This window comes from Podarcis erhardii (genome assembly GCF_964252035.2).
Source record: "Podarcis erhardii genome assembly, chromosome: 5".
In the NCBI taxonomy this organism is placed as follows: Eukaryota; Metazoa; Chordata; class Lepidosauria; order Squamata; family Lacertidae; genus Podarcis; species Podarcis erhardii.
Window position 1 is genome coordinate 98765310 of NC_138509.1, and position 20291 is coordinate 98785600.

General features: G+C 46.0%; 1 protein-coding gene and 1 long non-coding RNA gene across 6 annotated transcripts in view; one reads left to right on the forward strand and one right to left on the reverse strand.

Annotated features, from left to right (window-relative positions):
- The window catches only part of BCL6 (BCL6 transcription repressor), a 79465-nt gene that overhangs the window by 26703 nt on the left and 32471 nt on the right, over nucleotides 1–20291 (reverse strand). For 2 of the 5 annotated variants that reach the window (XM_081862410.1, XM_081862403.1), the window contains exon 1: nucleotides 8259–8346. The exons of 1 other annotated variant lie outside the window; for it this stretch is intronic. The gene's annotated coding sequence lies outside the window, so the exon portion shown is untranslated. Of the gene's footprint in view, nucleotides 1–8258; nucleotides 8347–20291 lie in introns of those variants that run through there. 2 more of the 5 variants (XM_081862409.1, XM_081862406.1) reach the window with 2 other exon arrangements.
- On the forward strand, nucleotides 8584–19425 carry LOC309342362. Its single transcript, XR_014156725.1, has 2 exons — nucleotides 8584–9464; nucleotides 15869–19425. It is a non-coding gene; the product is annotated as an uncharacterized lncRNA (long non-coding RNA).

Consider the following 20291-nt stretch of genomic DNA (forward strand, 5'->3'; position numbering starts at 1 on the left):
GACAGGAAAGGAGATAACAACTAAACTTCAGAAAGAACTTTCTGGTGGTAATAACTGTTGGATTCTGTGATTTCACAAATACCCTTCCCCACCGCCAGTTCGCAGGGATCAGCAATCCTCCCAGTTGGATTTCAACCAGGGATGGAAGCTCAAACGCAAATGTTCTGACAAACAGGATCAGCTATGGATCTGGGTTCAAATCCTGGGTGCCAGCTGGTCCTGGGGAAAGTATGATCACTACATCGCAGCTGCCATCTGCGGAAGGGAAACCTCAGCAGAGATGCAGCAAAAGAGGATGAACTAAGGGTTAGAGTCCATGGGGATTTCCTTACAGATCAGGCAGGCTAGTTAATTGAAGAAGAAGAAGAGGAAGAAGAGGAGGAGGAGGAGGAGGAGGAGGAGGAGGAGGAGGAGGAGGAGGAGGAATAGTAGTTTGGATTTAATATCCCACTTTATCAATATCCTAAGGAGTCTCAAAGCAGCTCACAATCTCCTTTTCCCTTCCTCCCCAACAAAAAACACTCTGTGAGGTAAGTGAGGCTGGGAGACTTCAGAGAAGTGTGACTGGCCCAAGGTCACCCAGCAGCTGCAGGTGGAGGAGCGGAGACGCGAACCCGGTTCACCAGATTACGAGTCCACTGCTCTTAACCACTATACCACGCTGGCTCTCATTTTATTCTATAATCAATGGACACTTTGGGGCAGGGACCTGGGGGGAGGCTAAGAGGCAGGAGGGAGGCAAGGGGGCACTACCAGACTAGTAAATGACTACCAGACCATCTTCAGAAGCAGCCCCAAATATAACACGTTGCCATATTCTAACCTAGAGGTTACAGGAGCGTAGACAACAGAAGTTTGGCAATTGTCACCTAAAGGGTGCCCCATTCCCCATCCCTGGGCTCAACAAAGGGTTGGATCTAGACTTAAGTTATGCTTAAAGGAGACCCAATGAAATTGATTAGATTTCCCCTCAATTACAGTGGATCTGCTAACAAATTTACTAAGGTCTGGAAGTCAACCGCAGACGTCTTCAGAAGGGGAGAATTTCTTAACGCCTCTGGTTCATTTGGGGCACTTGACTTACAGACGCATAGCAGACCTTCCTGATATTTCACCTGTCCCTCCCCCAGAAAGGGAAAACGGTAGTAGCATTACCACCGGGAATATTTTGATGGGGTGGGGACCTTGGACCCACATTGGGGCTATCACACAAAGTTATAAAGACCCCCAAGCAAATCGGAAGTTGTCTATCTTAGAATTTTCACTGTTGTTAATTTTGCACTGCAGTCATTTTATTGCTTTGTCTTTTAACGAAAACCGCTTTGAGGTTTTCTTTGCAATCAAGCAGTATATAAATTTACTGAAATGGTTTAATAAAATCAAGCTTTGTTTTGGGTGGCTAGGTTTCGTGAGAATCGTTTGATGAATGAATCAAGAGCGCAGAAAATAAATCAGTAATCATAACATGCAAGAGGTTTTAATATTATTATTGTTAATAATAATAATAATAATAATAATAATAATAATAATAATAATAAATGTTTTTATGCCCACAATGAGTAAGAGAACAGATTAGAAGTGGTGGAGGGGGACCTGCAAACAGAGAGTTTTTATATAACCTGCCACTGGGAGAGTGAGAGCGAGAGTGAAAACAGGACTCTGTGGCCGTAACCACTTCCCCAAAGCCATCTCTTTCTTCACCCCCTCCTCCCGCTCCCTTGCCTCCCCAGTAACCACAAGTGATACTGACCCAAAAAACAAAGTGAAAGTTCGTGGGAGACGAAGGAGGAAGAGTAAACAAGCTTCTCGCACGCGGACCACCGTGCTAAAACCAGTGTTGCATTTCACTCCAACCAGCTCAGACGTTGCTAATGGGATTTCTTCCAGTGCAGAGCAAGCCTTTGCCAAGCCGGTGCCCTCCAGATGTTTCAGATAAAACCAAGCGTGCTGGCTTGGCCAAGGACAACGCAGAGCCAACCTTGACGGGCCCAGTTCTGAAATATGTACAGGCCCAGTTCTGAAATATGTACTTACGAGTACATATTTGGAGGGAGGTGGAAAGCATTGTTCAATTTTCCAAGGGTTCCTCTGCACACAGAGACTTCAGTGCAACATGAGCAACACAAAACCCATTAATCCAGCCTATCAAGCACACAGAAAGTCCATTCATTTCAATGGGAGAGCTAAGCACGCGTTTCCTGAAACTGAAATGGCTGAAATCCTAGGATCAGGTTTTTTCCTGATTGACTGGTATTTTGGTTTGTTTGTTTTAAAAAAAGGCAAGTCTGATGTGCCCTGCTGGCTTTCCAGTTACCAGCACCCGATATCCAAATTCAAGTTTCAAAACTGACCCCAGCCCCCACCAATTAACACCCCCACTCACCTCTTCACACCTTTGCAGAACTCAAAAAGTTTTCTTAAAATTAAGCTACAGCTCTTGGCATCCTTTAGTTTGGGAAGCTGAAACTTGAGGCTCCATCCACTGTGTTGCGCAAACCCCATTGAAATGAGAAGTTGTGCAAGGCCAAACAGTGGGTGTTGACACATATGGGGAGACATACTCCAACAAGTAGGTCTCTTGCTGCTGCCCCCAAATCATTGGACTTCTGGTATCACAGAATTGTCAAATTCGATTACCCTCCAAGGTAATCTAGTCTACCGCCATGCGGGATCCCTGACAGGTGGCCATCCAAGCTCTGCTTAAAAAACCTCCAACGATGGAGAAACCACCAGGTATCTTTTCACTCTCAAACAGCTCCTACTCTCAAAATGTTTAGTTGGAATCTCGCTTTCTTGCAATCTGAATCCATCGGTTTGAGCCCTACCCTCAAGCAGGAGAAGACAAGCTCGTTCCTTTGCCGACCTTGCGCCCTCCATAGATTGGACTACAACTCACATCAACCTCCCACAGGGGCTGATGGGAGTTGTTGTCCAGTACCTGGAAGGCACCAGGTGGGCTACGCCTAGGTTAAGGGGCCATGCTTTGAGCCGGGAACCCACTGGTGCAAATAAAGCTACTGTTCTTCCAGAAACCTATCTGGAAGAGGGCACCAGGATGATGAAGGCTGATTTTAACCAAACCAGGTGATCTTTGCACAGCAGCCAAGAGTCATCAGAAGACCCAACACTCAGGTGAAAAAGATGTATTTCCTTTTACAGGCTGTCTGACAAACTTCCCTTAGAGACCAACTAAGTTTGTTATTGGTATCCGATTTCAAATCAAAGGTAATCCTGAGAGTTGATGGACCCTTTCCCTGGTGAAGTTCTGCACTTTCCCCCCTACCTATATGAGAAGACCTTCTACTTGAGAGTAGTTACCCATCCATTCAGCTGAATAAATGTCAGTTATTGATGCAGTTTCTCTCTCTTTTCAAACAGATTGCCTCAATTTACTCTGAAGCAAGCTTGGACCCCCCCCCAAGGGTTGAAGGCAGACTGTACTTTGTATTCCTCCTTTAAATCTCTCCCTGCGGCGTCGCAAACAATAATTAAAACAATTTTTTTTAAAAAACAAACAAACCTCCGATCAAGCCTCTCTTTGTGTTTTGATTTGAGGGAAGTGGAAAAACACAAGCCTTGTACTAGATGGTGAGGAGGTTTCTCCCACTGCCAAACTCTAGTGTGTCAAACCCTGGAGCTTCCTGGTTTGATTTTAAGACCCAGGAGTGAGGAACCTGAAGTTTTTCAGATGATGCTGGACTCCAACACCTGCCTGTCAGTCAGCCTGAGGATGGCCAACAGGATGAGGAGAAGAGGCCAGAGACCATCTAGACGACCACAGGCTCCCCATTCCTATTTTAGACCCTGCAAAACTCCTTTCTATTGCTCATATACACAGTTTAAATGCGGGGCAGAATCACACGTAAGAACATAAGGAGAGCCTGTCTGGATCAGGCCTAGAATCTAGTATCCTGTTCTCACAGTGGCCAACCAGATGTCTTTCTGGGGAAACCCACAAGCAGGATCTGAGCACAAGGCAACCCTCTCGACCTTCTGTGTCTCTAGTACCTGACATACAGACACCCATATTCAGACTCCCTGCTCTGCCCGTGGTTTTGAAGCCTCAGTTTCCCCATCTGCAAAATGGGCATGGAGTTATTTTAAACTCATGTTTTAAATTTTGATACAGCCCTTCATTTGAGGGTCACAGGGCGGGTTTGCTGGTGGACAGAGACGACCCAAAGCCCAAAAGAAAACTCCGCAAACAAACCCTAGGCCTTTTGCAAAGCGTTGTGAAAGTTGGGCAAATGCGGTTTTATATAAGAGGCAGCACCTCACCCACAGCACAAGGGCATATCCCAACAGCGCTCTCTACATTTCACAGCACCCACAACTGAGGTTATTTTGCAATACAGTACGCACACCCCACAGATTTGCCAAATAGGGGGCAGGTTGGGGGGGGAGGGGAGAGCGATCCTGCTCCGCTATTCCACATTTAACCACCAGGGGTCAATCTTGCCCCACACACAAACATACCGATTTAAGTCAGAAGTCTCTCCCCCCCCCATTCCAACTCACAACAAAGTTTTCCCACCCCCCCACCCCACTCCGGAGGAGAAGACACACCTAAACACAGTCTGTCATGCGAAGGACGGGGAAATCCTCGATTATTATTATTTTTTTTAATAAAGAGGTTGGATTTCTAACAACTTTCCCTTACACCTGGATAACTTTGTCCCCAAGAGAACATGATTCCCCCCTCTCTCCCCCCCCCGTAAATATAGACCCCTTTATTCTAAGGAGGCGCTTTAAGAAATTTACAAAAAGTGCCGGAGGGGGAGAGAGCGAGGATTGAACTCTCGGAGTTGGCTGCGCTCGATCTCCTTTCGCCTTGGCCGTTCCTTAAGCAAACAAACAAGACTTCGCCGCCTTCTCCACGGCCCCGCTCTCGCCCTCCAAAGCATTTTAATTTGGGGAGGGGGGTACCAAAACAAACAGGCACCCCTGACTCGTGGGTCTTTGGCTCAGCAGAGGGGGCAGTTAGTTGCCCTGGTCTTTAGGGCTTTGGAGAGGGCTCCCCACCCCCACCTTGTCCAAACCCAGATCCTAAATTTTCCCTCTTTCTCTGCAGGGATTAAGGAGATCAGTTTACAGACGGGTAAGTGTTAATAAATGCGTCTCCTTCCCCTCTATTCATTCCTGTGTTCCCTTCCAGGAACGCTTCTTCAAGCGTCTGGGTTTGTTTGTTTTTTAAAGGGGCCGTCTGGGCCATTCTGGAGAGATAGGGGAAGCCTGGAGCAACCAGCGAGGCTTAACTGCGCGGTAACTGCCCCACTTCCATAGTCAAGGGGTAGAGAAAGCTGGGGTCTCCCATCTCCCCACACCTATTTTAAGGCTTAATGTCTAGGGGAGCGGAGTGGCAAAATTTGGCTAGCATGGAATTGGCGAAGGGGTCTGTTATTCCGAGGTAGGTGACTCCAGAATAAGAGCAAAAAGACCCTCCCCCCCCAAAAAAAAAATTTAAAACCGCACACCAGGCTTGCCTGATCTCCCCATCACCAATCCTAACGTCCAGAAATAACATCTACAGATTAAATTCTAGTGTCCCCCATATCTGTTACAGTATCTGAACATGTATCTTTCAAATGCACTGGGTTTTTTTTCTTCTTCTTCTAAAAATTGGGCTCGTGTTTCGGAAACCAGACTTCCTTACATCCTTCAGAGAGGCTCGTTTTTTAATTGTTTCTTGAAAATAAAGTCGCCACATTTGCTATCTGGCGAGGGAGGGGGGAGGCGAAAAGAAGAGAAAACAGGGATTAATATTAATCCAACAGCCACCTCCACCAGGCAGACTCTGTTTTCATGGCACAGCTTCTGTTCCCAGGCTCAGCTGGCTGCCTTTCTCTCTCTCTCTCTCTCTCTCTCTCTCTCCCCCCCCCGTCACCGTCCCCACGCACACACACGCCGGGGAGCCTAGAAACATTCGCGCGCCAGCAGGACCCGACGCGCGCCAGCCGATATCGAACGCAGATGGAGTCTCCTCGGGGCCGGGACCTGCCTATTTTTCGCTCAGGAAAAAACACAACAACCCGGCGCCCCGCGGAGGCAGGGGCGCGGATATAAATAAACGAGAGGGTCTGTCCCCTAACATTTTCTATTCACCCCGCCCTACCCAAATATAACCCACCCTGGAGAATTCTGCTGCGTGATAAAGTCCCCCCGGCATCGCCAAAGTATCCAAGATGAAGGATTTCACCTTTCCTAATATTTTTCAAAGACACGAGTCCCCCATATATTCATATTTTTAAAGAGAGAAACAAAACGCATCATGGCAAATATTTTTTTCTGCAGCTCCATTTTAATATATATATATACTGTATATATATATATACTGTACATGCACATGTGAAATTGCGATGCGGGGGTAGAGATGTTGGGAACTGCCTGCCTCTCTGGGTTTGCGGCAGAGGCTGCCGGCGGAACCAGACAGGTTTTTTTCCTTTTTTTCTGGGGCTGTTACGGGAGGGAAGCACCGTCCTACGTTGGGCTCGTGCGCGCATCTTGCGCGCCGGGCCAGGGACCTCCGCCTCCCGCGCTCCTCCGCGCGCGCGCCCGCCTTTGGAAGAGCCCCGGCGCTCTCCGGCTTCGCGCGCGGCGCTCCGGCGGCGGCTACCCGGGCCGCGCCGGATGACAGCCGGCCGAGAAGGAGGAGGAGGAGGAAGGAGAGAGGAGGAGGCCGGCCCGGCCATTGGGAGGCGAGTGGCAGGCACGCAGCCCCAGCCGCCGCAGAAATACACACACAGCGCGAGGCCAGAGAGGCGCCCCCTCCCTCTCCGGCCCCGATCCCGGGAGACGCGCCGCGGCAGGTGCCCAAAGCGTCGGGACCCGGCCGATCTCTTTAGGGGGCGAGTTGCCCGGACATAAGTCAGTCGTAAGCTGGCTTTTTGTCTGCCCCCGAGAAAAGACAAAAAGGGAATTTTGGGGGTGCGTGTTTTCTATCCTCTGCATGTTTCCTCGGGAGTAAGCCCCGTTGGGGAAACCCCTTCACCCCGGCGCGCAATCCTATATATACACGCTTTGGTGGGTTTCGGAGCGCCAGCCGGTTGCATGTTTACTTGTGCTTGTTTATTTATATTTGGGTCGCCCGGTGGAACAAACAAACAACCGTCCCCTCCTCCTCCTCCTCCGCTTCTTTCCCTTCCGCGGCTGCCCTTGTGCGCTTCGCCCGCGCGCACGCGAGGCCCTGGTCGGTGGAGCGGCGCCAGGCGAGCGAGGCGAGCTGGCGTTATCGAGCGCCCGAAAGGAAAGAGACTAGAGGCGGGAGAAGGAAAAAACAAAACACGTTTCGGGGGACCCAGTTTGGCAAAGTGATTGAAAATGAAAATAAAAATAAGAGGGTGGGGGAAATTTGAAAAATGCCTCCATGGCCAAAAAATATTAAGAGCCGGTCACGATGGGACAAACACGAGCAAAGGCGGGCGCCGGCTCTGTGCATAAAAAGGACTCGAGGAAAAGAGGTGCCCTGCTCGGCTCGCCCTGCTCAGCTTCCCCCAGGGCTCTCTTGCGCTCTCCCTTCCTCCCCGCCAGCTTCCTTCCACGGGCAGCCCTTCCAAAAAAACAGCCCAGGAAACACGCGATCCCGACACAACAGCCACGATCCTCGGCAAAACGCCCCGCGCCTCCTCGCCTTCCAAAATGAAACTGACAAGCGTCAAAACAGCCACCCTCTCTGCTCCCTGCAAGCAGAAATTGACTAGCTCAGGAGAGGCAGGCAGGCAGGCAGCAAACCCCGCCGGGGAGACTGACAAGGCTTAAGAGCCAAGCATGGCTTTTCCCCCCTCCTGGTGGCTCTGGGCGATTGGAGAGCAGGGGGAGCCCTCTGCGCGCCCGCCCGCCTGCCTTCCACCTGCCGCGCCAGGGAGAAGGAAAGAGAGGGGGACACACACATACAACGCGAGAAACAGACCCCCCCCCTTTGCAAAAGCACCAGCAGCGCCGAACGGGACCAGAGCCTCCCCCCCCTCCAGCCACCTCCCCCTCCTTGCTCAAAAAGCCCCCGATTTCCAGGCAACAAAAAAGGTGGCAATGGGATGGATGGAAATGAAAGAGGCGCAGCGCGCAACGGAGCCCTGGCACCGCCGCCGTCGCCGCCAGCATCTTGGCTGCGTTGCTATTGTTATTGCTCTCTCAATATTATTATGGTTATTATTCTGGTTATTATTAATCATCCTCATCCAACGAGGCACGGCGCAGGCAGCAGCAGCAGCAGCAGCCCGGACAGCGGCAGCAATGCAAAGCAGCGAGCGAGAGCGAATCACCTGGTCTCCGCGCTTTCCTAGAAACTCCTTGCATCACCACTTCTAAGAACCCCAGTTCTAAGAATCAACACAGCTCAATTCTCGGAATTTGAGCGGCAGGCGCTACCATCGCAGGCAGCCCGGGGAGGATCCTGGGGAAGGGCTTTCTGCCAGGAGGGGCCAAAGGGGGCCCGGAACCCACTCGAGAACACCCCCGAGTTTGTAGAGAGACTAATGGAAAGGGTCTCCAAGGACACCCCCGGGAAAAAGCTTGCGGGAAGGGGCCAGGAGGGAGGTGCGGGCCCCGGGCCCCCCCGTCGCCAATGGTAGGCTCCTCTCTGGCAGTCACGTGGGGACCTTGCCTACCGTGACGTCAGGGATCGGCCTCAATACAATGTTGCAGAGTTCTATTCGCTTTCCTCCCCCCTCCTCCCTCCTGCCCGCCTCCCCCCGCTGGAATTCTGAGAACTAATTTGCTTGGCGGTGACATAAGAGAAATCCGGGGATCCGGGGCGAATTCCATTTCGCAGCTTCGGTTCCCACTCCCCCCATCCCAGCATCTCTTTAAGGGGAGAGAAAAAAAAAAAGCTTTAACAACCCCCCCCCCCCTCGTTCCAAAGGCTTTTGCATTTGCTTTTCAGGTCCTAAGCAGAGAGAGAAAGAGAGAGAGAGGGAGAGAGACCCAAAACATGGTGATAATAATATGCAGCTTTTGATGAAGGGGGGGGGTTGCTTTGACTTTTTGCTTTCTCTCTCTCCCCCCCCCCCCATCGCCGCCAGCAATATTCAGTAGGAAAGGGGAGAAAAAGAAACGAGAGCAGGAGGAGGGCAAAGAGAAATCCTCGTTGCGCCGCAGGCGCTGGTAAGGGTGAAGAATTGGAGTAAGGTTCGTATTTTTAAAAAACTGAAAAAGGAAGAAGGGGGGGGGGACCCAGACCTGCAGTTTTTCGGGCTGAGAGCGAGGAAGAAGGAGGAGAAGCCCGTTCAGAAATAAGACACTTTTGTTTTTTGTTTTGTTTTGTTTTTCCTCTTTGCTCTACTGGGGAATTTTGCGTGTGTTTGTGCGTGCAAATACTTTGTCTTTTTTTAAAATTTATCGACAGTGCGTTTGTGGAACGTTCCTTTCAAGAGAGACCTGGGACTTGCCTTTTTGCTTTTTTGGAAAACCTCTCCTCTGGGCTCTTGTGATTTCAGAGAAGGGGGAGGATTCGCTGCTGGAGAAACAAGGTCGTGGCTTGTTTGTGGATTCTTGTTTTTGTTTTTCCGTTCCAGATACTTTTTCTAGAAGTTTTTCAGTTTTGTGGGGTTCCCCCTCCGTTTCAACTGGCTCTTCTATAAATCGAGGACTCTTGATCAAACTCAATTTGCTGGGAGGACTCACTCGGCTTATCTTTCTGAAGGATTCTAGCGTGGTGGTTCGGTTCTGAGACGCTTCACTTTTTCCCCCTTTCCCCTGTTCAGATTGTGGGCCTTCGGGGGCTCCCAAATGGACCAGCTCCTTTCACTCCTTTGCAGTGGGGAAGGCAAGAGGAAAAGTTTCAGAAGGAGCCCACTTTGCTTATGGTGGAACCGCAAGCGGGCCTTGCAGTACCCACGCCTGGGTTGCAGCTGTGGGGTGGGCAGCTGGGTGACGGGGGAGGGGAGATCCAGACCCCCCTTGTGCCCTGCAGGCTGGGTCATAGCAGATCTCTGGCTTTGAAGGGGAGTTGTGTGTGTTTGGGGGGGGGTTCCATCTGGAGCAAATGTAAAATGAAACCAGGGTTTGGGAATCCCTGGCTGTCAAAACAGTTTTCTGCCTCGAAAGCTTGTCCTTGATTAGAAATGAGAGCAGTTTAATGCGGATCGTTCTGCGTGCTCCAGAGTCTCTGCAAAGCCTTTATTTTAATGTTGTAGATTGAAAATTATTGCTAGGAATTTTTTTTTGGGGGGGGGGATTATTTGTTCGCTTTGTAGCATTTCAGAACTGCCTGTGTGTTTGTGTGAAAAGGCCTCCCTTCTTTTTAACTGTTGAAGGAGACTTTAGACCTGGAAACATGTGTGGCCTGTTGGGTTTTATCAAGCTAAATAGATTGTAAATATATATATGTATTTCTGCATGGCCTGGGAGGGGGCATGGAGGGGGAAGACGGTTTGTCAAATTTTGAGGATCAAAGGTGTTGTTGTTCTTGTTTTGGAACTTATGACGATGCAGATGTCTTTCCGACTTTCACTGTATCAGGGCCTAACCAGCATGCCGTCCTATCAAGCGGAGTTCTCAATTATTTGTTTATTTAATGATAATAAACCTCTAATTGTTATGAGATTGTGGGAGGATCTATAAATAGCTCAGTGACTCTTTCTCTCTCAAACTCCCCCCCCCCTTTGACAGGAGGGGGAGGGGAAAAGAATCAAGGAAGCTCGAAAAACTATGAATGGGAATTTGTTTACAACAATCTCTCCAAGTTTGAATCACAGCACAGTCACACTGGCTAATCAAATTGCTTAGGGAAACTGATTAAATGACATGCAAATTGTTTGAAACACTCAGCTGTAACTTCAGTGTGTGTGTTTAATTCTCAGTATAAATATTGCATAGATCCTCTCAGATCTTTGAGAAAGAAAGAAATACGTATGATTTGGGGGTTATGCACCTTCCAGCGATTAATGTCTTGCAGAGAATCCAGACTTTAAATGCAGTTTAAGAAAAACTGCAATTCAGGAACATGGATTTATCTCATTTTGTCAATTGCAGAGCAAAGGGCACAATGTTTTGGTGGATGTCTGCAAATAGAGCCATAAATCAGAGGGACGATTTGTCCTTGCATTTGTTTGCTTGTGTGCAGATAGATAACAACTATATTTACAAGTCATTATTTTCCTGAAAATAAAAATCTATATTTTCCTGAAATTTAAATCTCTCGAGTTTGAGGCAGTGAATGGGCTGTTCAAACGGTTTGACATTGACCACCTTAATGCTTTAGCACAATCGCAGTTTGAAGGGGGAGACAAAATTCCTATTGTGTTTCCTTGGAGTATGAAAACTCGTTTCAAATTCATTATTGCGAACCATGCTCCCACCCACTAGATGACAGGATGTCAGCCAATACAGAGCCAAAAAGAATATAAATGCATATGTGTGTTGTAAATAATGGACCAAACTGGATGAAATTATTTACTTGGATATCTGCCTGCGGCCCCAAGTAAAATGGACCTCAAGGCTTTGAGTGCGCCTCCTATTTGCGGTCCTCCCTGTGTGTCATCGTCTGCCCGCAGCCTAATATTTCCTCCCTATAGGCTGATTTTAAGTGGGGAAGAAATGTATTATTCTTCAGAGCCATTCCCCTTCAGAGGTCAGAGGGTAGTGTTCCTAAAGTAGCCAGAGGGGGCACTGCAGAGCAGGAGGAAGAAGCCATGAATCGCCTTTGCAAATTCCCAGCTGGGTTTCAAGCGCTGTTCTCAAGGGACCAGATTCCTCCCCTTGCCCCCCCCCCAAGCCCATCAACCCTGCAAAGCGAGTGTCTTTTAGCAAGTGCACACAAACACACACATTGCACCTGCTTCCATGTTTTTAAAGCCTCGGTAGAGAGGCCCCAAGAAAAGGATCTGGGTAGGAAACAGCTGTTTGTTTATTTGCAATATGCCCTCTGTGCAAAAGAGAAAAGAATGGGGAGGAATATCTGATTTTGCCATTTTCCCATTGCATGCTTTGAAGTCCCAGTGTTTGCAAATATCCCTGCAAGGTGTCATCTCCATCAGGGATGCTTTAGCTGAGATTCCTGCATTGCAGTGGGGCTGGACTAGATGACGCTTAGGGTCCCTCCCAACTGTACGGTTCTATGATTCTAAGTATCTGGGAGGGTCCCCATCTCTGTTACACCCCATTCCCCACTTTGAAAGCGGAACCTGCCATTTTTAATATGGGTCTCACGAGACTGAATGCCCTCACACAGTTGACTGTGAGGGGGAATTGTTTTACCGAGATGAACAACACTGAGAGCCCTGGAAAGGCACAATATAAATGCAAAGCCAAAGTGTATATGGGGTAAAAAGGTATAGACAGGAGCCTTGATCGATAGGTGGCTATGGAATTCGACCACCCACCATGCATACTGGAGATGAGGGAGAAATTGAGTTCGGTTTTGCATTTAAAGGCAAACCGACCTAATTTGCACTTTCTGTGAATAATAAGCAAACCGAAAAGTGGAAGTATCCTTCGAAATTTGCACTTTTCTGAATTCTGCAAGGCAGTTCTGCAGCCGAGTAATGTGTACGGAAATGCATATCCTGGGGCAAAGTATGCATTAAAGGCATACATTACTGGGTTTTTTTTTTCTTAAAGAAATCGTAACATTCTTTTCAATAGTAGCAAAAGAGAAAAATCATGGACAGCTCTGGCACAATGCAGTGCAACAGAATTACATACAATATTAAGTCTGCAATACACCTGAAAGCCCAAACTAAGTCACTAATATTTTCAAATAAAACTGCCATGAAGATGACTGAATCACTGGAGGCTCTCTAAACTCACCTCCGCCATTAATAAACTTTAAGAAGGAATATTATTCTTTATCAAACAAGCTGAGTTCAGTCTCCCCTTGAATTACTCAGCAGTGGTTAGATGTTTCAAGAGATGTTTCGATGTTTCGAGAGAACTCTACCTCATGCATTGTTATAACACATCTCTTTTACATTATATTGTAAATTACACTGTGATCTTCAGATGAAGGGCGGTATAGAAAGTTAGTTAATTAATTAATTAATTAATTAATGTTGGCATTTGCCCTTTAGATTTCCAATCCTTGTCTCACAGAAGCTAACAGCAGAACTGTCTGAGTCTTACGTGCTGCTGCAGAATGTATTGGAGGGAAATGTTTTTGCAAAAAATATGTTTATTAGGCAGATCCGCATGCAAAATTGTGTATATTAGGAGATATTTGCAGTAGCGATGAATATTTATGAAAACTTTGAAAAGTGTTTTTTTAAAAAAATAAAAACTGATATGGAAAGGTGAACTGAATTTAACATTTGCAAAAAATGAGAAACTGAAGGAAACTGAAACTGACCATTTTGCCCACCCACCCCTCCTGAAATACAATAAATAAGGTCCCTTATATTTTAAAATCTTAGTTCTGTCTCCAGCTGGTTCATCTATATATTTTCATCCAGCTCTCCCTGTGGATCCTGCCCTCTCCATCGATTTTGCTTCATGCAGCTGAGGAGGGAATTTAGCTTTCACCCCAGGACCCTGCCGGATAAGTCACTGATTTTCCCATATAAGTGAATGGAGGGGCTTTTGTTTCATCTGAGAGCAATCAGGAGAGAATGGGGTGTCGGACATCCACTGTGGCCAACGGGGATGGCTTGGCCCTGCGTGCAGGAAAAAACCCACAACAACAACAACAACAACATCAACAAGTGGGCATCTGCTTTGCATTTGGGTTGGAGCTGCTATTTCTGATCGGATGGAAATTAAAAAGGGCATATTTGAGCCTTGGCTCCCCAGCCAAATGGCTCATTCCTGCCTGCCCACTCCCTGGCCTCGCATTCGGAGAAGTTAGCCTGCTGTTTCCCTTCCTGGAAAAGCTCTGTGCAGGGATGGCACAAAACATTTTAGCCGTTTAATTGTCGTGCTCTTAAGTGACCGTTCGATGAGCAGTCAGGTTAAAATGCATGTTGCAGGACCCCAGCAAACACCCTCAAAATAACCCTCCTCCCCAAAGCTTTACTGATCCAGCAAATGACTTAAACGCAGGAGCGTTCGATGATGCCGTTGAGACGTGAGCATGTTTACTTGGAAGTAAATCCCAATGATTTCAACATGCCTTGGAGGAGCCTAGCCGGAGTGCTGCTTCTCGGAGCAGATTTACACTCAAATTCATCCCTTTAAATAAGCTGACATCCTGTCACTAAACTTGTTTTTTTCGATTGGAGGAATTAAGCAAATGAAGTGTCCTCTGAAGGATGGTGCCTAAATCACCAAAAAGGCACAGATATTTTGTAACGAGGGCCCTGTCACGGGATCTTTTCCTAAGGGGACTGAAGCACAGATTATGAAATACACATTTTAAAGTCACAATTGATTCTTACGGAACAATTCTGTTATGCTTTTGCAACTGCAAATAATTTCCATTTTGATACAGTGGTACCTCGGGTTACAGACGCTTCAGGTTACAGACTCCGCTAACCCAGAAATAGTACCTTGGGTTAAGAACTTTGCTTCAGGATGAGAACAGAAATCACACAGCAGCAATGGGAGGCCCCATTAGCTAAAGTGGTACCTCAGGTTAAGAACAGTTTCAGGTTAAGAACGGACCTCCAGAATGAATTAAGTTCTTAACCCGAGGTACCACTGTACCTTCTCTTGTTTCCCCTCACCCAAATTGTATGGTTCAGAGGGAGGAGAACTTTAGCTTGATGATTTCCGGGTGAATAACTGATGCAGTCCATTTTGCATGCCACAGTGCCCCCCAAAACTGAGAGCCGGGACATTGGGAGGGGCAAACAAGAGAAATCATGCAACTGTCTGGAACTCAAAAGAAGTGTTTGCAAACCTCCAAACTTCAATCAAGTCCCAAATTGGAATCTCCGGCATTAGAAATCTGAATGTGAAGCTTTTCAAAATTTGAAACTCTAGCCTTGTGGGTGTCTTGCAGATTGCACTAGCAGGCATGAAATGTGAAATCCCGTAAGCTGTCAGCTGTCAAGTGCTAAATGCTGGGCCATGCCCTGCTAGCAAACAGCATTGCTTGTCAGAAATCTTTGGTGAATATTGCTTGGCAAATATTCGAGCATTCAGGGAAGAGTTAGCAGCCGTTTTGTTTGGGCTGCACTTTTGGTTCTACGGCCGTCCCAAACCCGACGAAGGCTGTTCAGTGATCTCACAGTCCAAGAGGAACTGGCCTTAGATAGGCTGACCTCCAAGACCCTGGAGGAAAGCTGCCGAATTTATTCCTCGGTTTTCTTCCTGGTTCTTCACCACATGGTTTAAGGGCAGGAGCAACAATAGAATAATGTGCAGTTCTAGGGAGCAGAACGAGTCCAGTTCCAAAAGAAAGCGAAGCCCTTCCAAATGGAGGAGGACAGCTCACGGGAAATTAAACCAGGTGCATGTTTGTGTTGTGTTGACTGCTGTCCTGTCCTTGGTTGTGACGGATGCACACCTTTCCCTCTCTGAGGTGGAGGCGTGACAGCAAGGCCCACGGGTTAACATGACAGCTGTCATTACATGCAATCAACCCTACCTTCCATGGCAGGACATAATGGAACTTCTAATATGTTTCTTCTTCTTCTTTTTCTCCTTCCTATTTTCAAAATTAACCTCCACCTACGTTCCTCACTCTCCCCCCCCCCGAAAACGAGAGAAGAATGCGTATTTTAATAACCCAATTACATCTTCAAATGCAACAATTTTAGGGAGGGGAAGCATTAACCTGTTCAGGGAGCACGGGCTCATAAATGAGCTTGATAAGTTGCCCTGTAGCACATCTCCACTGTGGTTTAGAGACCCTCAAAGTGATTTATGTGATGCACAGAGGGAAAGGAGATTTTCATCACTTTCAGACCACAAAAAATATTTATGGGAAATTATCTCTGGAATTTTAATCCATGCATTTTTTAAAATTTTAAAACTTTGATTTATATCCCACTTTTAGAAGCCAAGGCAATGTACAAGGGGTTCCTCAGAAGTCTCCCACCTGGATTATGACAAGAAGACATGTTTAGCATCTGCAATGAGGTAGCCTCATGAGTCTTCGGATCATGTATTATTATTATTATTATTATTATTATTATTATTACTGTTATTATTATTTCTGCGGATACTCAAAGGTATGCAGTACTCGCACCGTTATATCTGGAAGAGAAGCACTGGTTAAAAATGTGGCACTGACTGTAATGGCGAGTACCAGTACCATTTTTTCTAGAAGAAAAGCACTGGTGATAATTATCCAAAGATATATAATAAGGAATGTGTATGCATATGTGAAACCGATAGTCATTCCTGACTGATTAACCCAGATTAAGAACAGAGTGGGCATATTCCATGCATATTATCTGGTGGATATAAAACCCATCTGCTTTTGTCCTAGCAATGGTGAATATTATGGGCTACATTTTAATGGTGTCGGGTTTTTTATTATTATTATTAAATTGAACGTTTCCTCTTTTTCTTCTTCGCATGAGCCCATAAAATGCAAACAAGGGCATCCACCCTTGTTATCCCCCTTCATCCCTCAATATGTCAAAACAACGTAACTATTGCACCGCCAGATTTGTACTAGCTGCCTCTTGAGCATCCTAGCCAAAATGTGGATTGTTTGCACATTAGGAAGGGCCCTGTTTCCTGCTATTTGTCCAGTTAGTGAGCACTTCAGCCTTATGTTGCAATCGATCTAGCCTTCTTCTTTTTCCTCCTCCTCTTCTTCTTCTATTAAAAAAGTTTGAGGCTGGGTGGCGGCTTTCTGTACAGCCCCTGTGCTATTTCCAGGTCTGACATATAATTTTCTCCTGCTACTACCTTTCTTATTTGTTTGTTCCCAAGCGTCGGTATAATTCACAGCAGACTGCATGAGGTGTCCCAAGATCTTATCTCCCTGATGTTCAGTTTTTAACTGCCTGCCTGCTTGCTTGCTTGCTTAATGTACATAAACATCACATGGCCGTATGATTTTTATTTTTTTTAATATTATGTGTCTTCAGGTTTTATAGCATCAGCAATACATGTAACCAAGCTGCTAGGGTTTGTTTTTCTGCTCCTTGCCTGGACTACAGATGCACTTAAATAATTAGCTGAGAGCAAGCCTCCAATTGATCTCCAAAACAGCATTCTAGTCTATAATACCAGTGACGGCAGAATTGTTTTGAGCTGGGCGATGCACTAAAGCTGAACTTTTGCAAAAGCATCATAATGTGTTCCTTCGTATGATGCAGCCCAAACTTTTCCAGGCCCCTTGTTCCCATAAGCTCATCTCCTCGTGCCCCTTACCCAACTCTATAAAAGGCATTATTCAGAATAGCAGTTTGCACAACTCACTAAGCAATACAATTCAAAAACAGTAACAATTAATTGCACGGTTATCCAAAATCCAATTAAAACTAATTTGTTTAATTCAACAAAATTGATGATCCAACTTTTCTGATAGTCATTTATACCTCCAGGACCGCCCCCCCCCCGTGCCTCTTAACATCACCTAGGTAACTCCCCCCCCCCCCCCGCAAGTGGTACCACCCAATTTGGTAACCAGTGTTTTAGATCATTTAAACGAGTGGACTGGCTGATTTAGATACATCCATCATTGCTTAACCCGGTGCTGAGTGTCTAAAGCTGGGATAGAGAAGATCTGTACACCTTCAGAGCTTCTTGCAGGGATGCAAATGTTCCCACCCCAGATCCTATAGCCCTTGGGCAGGGGACAGACCTTAGGATCACTGCAGGGGATAACCTGGGTGCTGAATTTAGGACTTAATACATGTAGAACTTTGCATCTCCAAACAGAATCCTTCCTATGAGCAGACCCAGGGCCAGATTTAGGTTTGATGAGGCCCTCACCTACTGAAGGTCATGGGGCCCTTTCTATGTCCAGCTGTCCTTTGTCAACAACAAATTGCTACTGTTTTTTGTTTTGAATGCATGCTATATGGTAATTTATGGACCTCATAGGAGCCTACACAACACAAAACACTGTTGCTACATGTAGGTTTTATTTTATTTGTCTTTTATCTTGGAAATGTACATCCAGGGTTTTTTCCCCTTCCTTTATTTTTTGGGGGGACCTCCAAGAGAGTGGGGCCCTAAGCTAGAGCTTGTTTAGCTTATACGTAAATCTGGCACTGAACAGACCCCATCGTTTTCTTCCCCTAAGAACATGCATGTGTCACAAACGCCTTTCTGCAACGAGAGGCGTGGTTTGAGCATTCCTGGAAGTTAGGCTTTTTAAACCAGAAAACCCTTTGCTACCTCAGAGGTGAGGAAGCTAATTGTGGCTGCTTCGTGGCGACAATCCCTTAAAAGCTTTTGTTTATTAGGCGTGACGGCTTTTTTTTTTTTTTTTTTAAAGGACTTCCATTTGCAGAGGCAGTATACCTCCGAAAGCCAAATGTTTGAGCACAAATATTGGGGAGAGGGCATTCTGGGGGCTCCACACCCTGCTGGCGGAGAATCTGCTTGGGCAGAAGATGCTGGATTAGGTGGGCAAATGGCCTGATCCAGGATGACCCTTTGGTTTTTCCTACGAAGGAAAGGAACAGTCCTCTCCATCTCTCCAACTGAACTTTGGTAATGATCCATTTTGGGTGAAGTTCCACATGGAGTATTACGATCTGGGAGGATGTTGGCAGATTTATATAAATAAATTTCTGCTATTAGAGGCTAGCCATTTGTCCTGAATGCTCTGTGCTTTAAGTGCCGTATTTTCCTGTCTATAAGATGCCCCCCCCATGTATAAGACACCCCCTATTTTGGGGGACTCCGGTTTAAGAAAATGGGGGGGAGATACTATCTGTGTATAAGATGAGCCCAGATTTTGAGCATTATTTCAGAGTAAAAAAAGCACATAGTCTTATACACGGAAAAGTACGGTATATCGCCAGGGTGAATATTCCATCAACGCCTCATTTCCTCCTCTTTCATTTCCCCCTCTGTTTTTTTTGCCAAATGTAGGAATACATTTAAGCTTAACAATTTGGACCGCTGGTATTCAAAGGTTTGGCAAATTGCCCTTCTGGAAAAGATATCTCAGAAACTGAAAGTATCTAAAGAACTTGATGGCATGATTTTATTCCATATGCAAATACTGAGTTTCTACCAGCATATGCAAAGGTCTAGCTCATTTAAGACGAGATAGAACCTTTATTCTCAATAATGATGGGACTCACACCAGTGGAGAATGCTTTTATTTTATAAATCTTTATTATTTGCGAAGGGAATCTTTGCAGGAGTTAATATATTATTATTTCTTTGGAGCTTCCCTGTACCTTTGTGCCGTTTCAGACTGTGACGCTTTGTGGTTTAAACGTCTGATTCTTTGTCTTTCTTCTTCTGTTTTTGTTATGTTTGCCCTTTGTTCATAAATCAATAAAAGAAAATAAATCCGGAATATTAAAGTGGAAAACGCAGCATTTAGAAATTATAACAGAAATGTGTTGGAAATATCAAAATACAATGGCTAGTTTTCCAGAGCTCAATGAATAAACATGAGATGTATTGGCAAAACTGTATCTTCTCTTGTCTTCTTTCTTTGAGTTAAATTATTTCTGCTAAGTTTTGACATTTGCGTGACGTGCCACACTTTGACAGATGGAGATGTACTGCAACACCGATTCTTTGCAACGAATATCTTGGTCGCTGCCTGAAGCTTGGGGAATCAGTAAAGGAGTTGTGCTCTGCCTAATAAATCTAAATAACCCAGCCAATAGATCTGACAAGAAAACCCACAGTCTCATTAATTTTATTTTCCTTTCAACTGCAATCCTACTCACACCGATCTGAGAGTAAGTCCTATCGAACTCAGCGGGACTTTGGAATAAACATGCTAATTTCTAAACTCAATAATATTGTGGTCCGTTCTACAGATGTGTAGGGAAACTGCAAGCAAACAGTTGTACCACCAGGGTTTATTAAAGCGCTCTCTGTATATTTTATCCAATTCATGCGGTGCGAAATGCAAATTTGCAAAGCATCCCACAATGGCTTTTCTCTAAGGGAAATTCCTTCATGAAGTTCTTGCACAACTCTGATCCCATAATGCTTCTCCCCCGCACAATGTCCTATTTTGCTGGACATTATTTCGAGACAGATAATGATGTACGTACCATATATTATAGTTGAATAAAACTTTGATCGTTCCGCTTTGAATTCTGTGCCACAGTTAATCACTATGTATCAATTGAGCCGAGGGAGGACCAAATCCCATTTACTCTCTGATCATTAAGGGTATCTTCACATTCAAATTATTGAAGCCAGCAGGGACTTCCCCCTCCCCTCGTAAAATGCGTAATCAATTGATAACCGATTAAGCAAGTCCTCTTTTGAAATACACCCTTGATTCATCCCATCCCAAATTTTCTTATCCAGTGTGT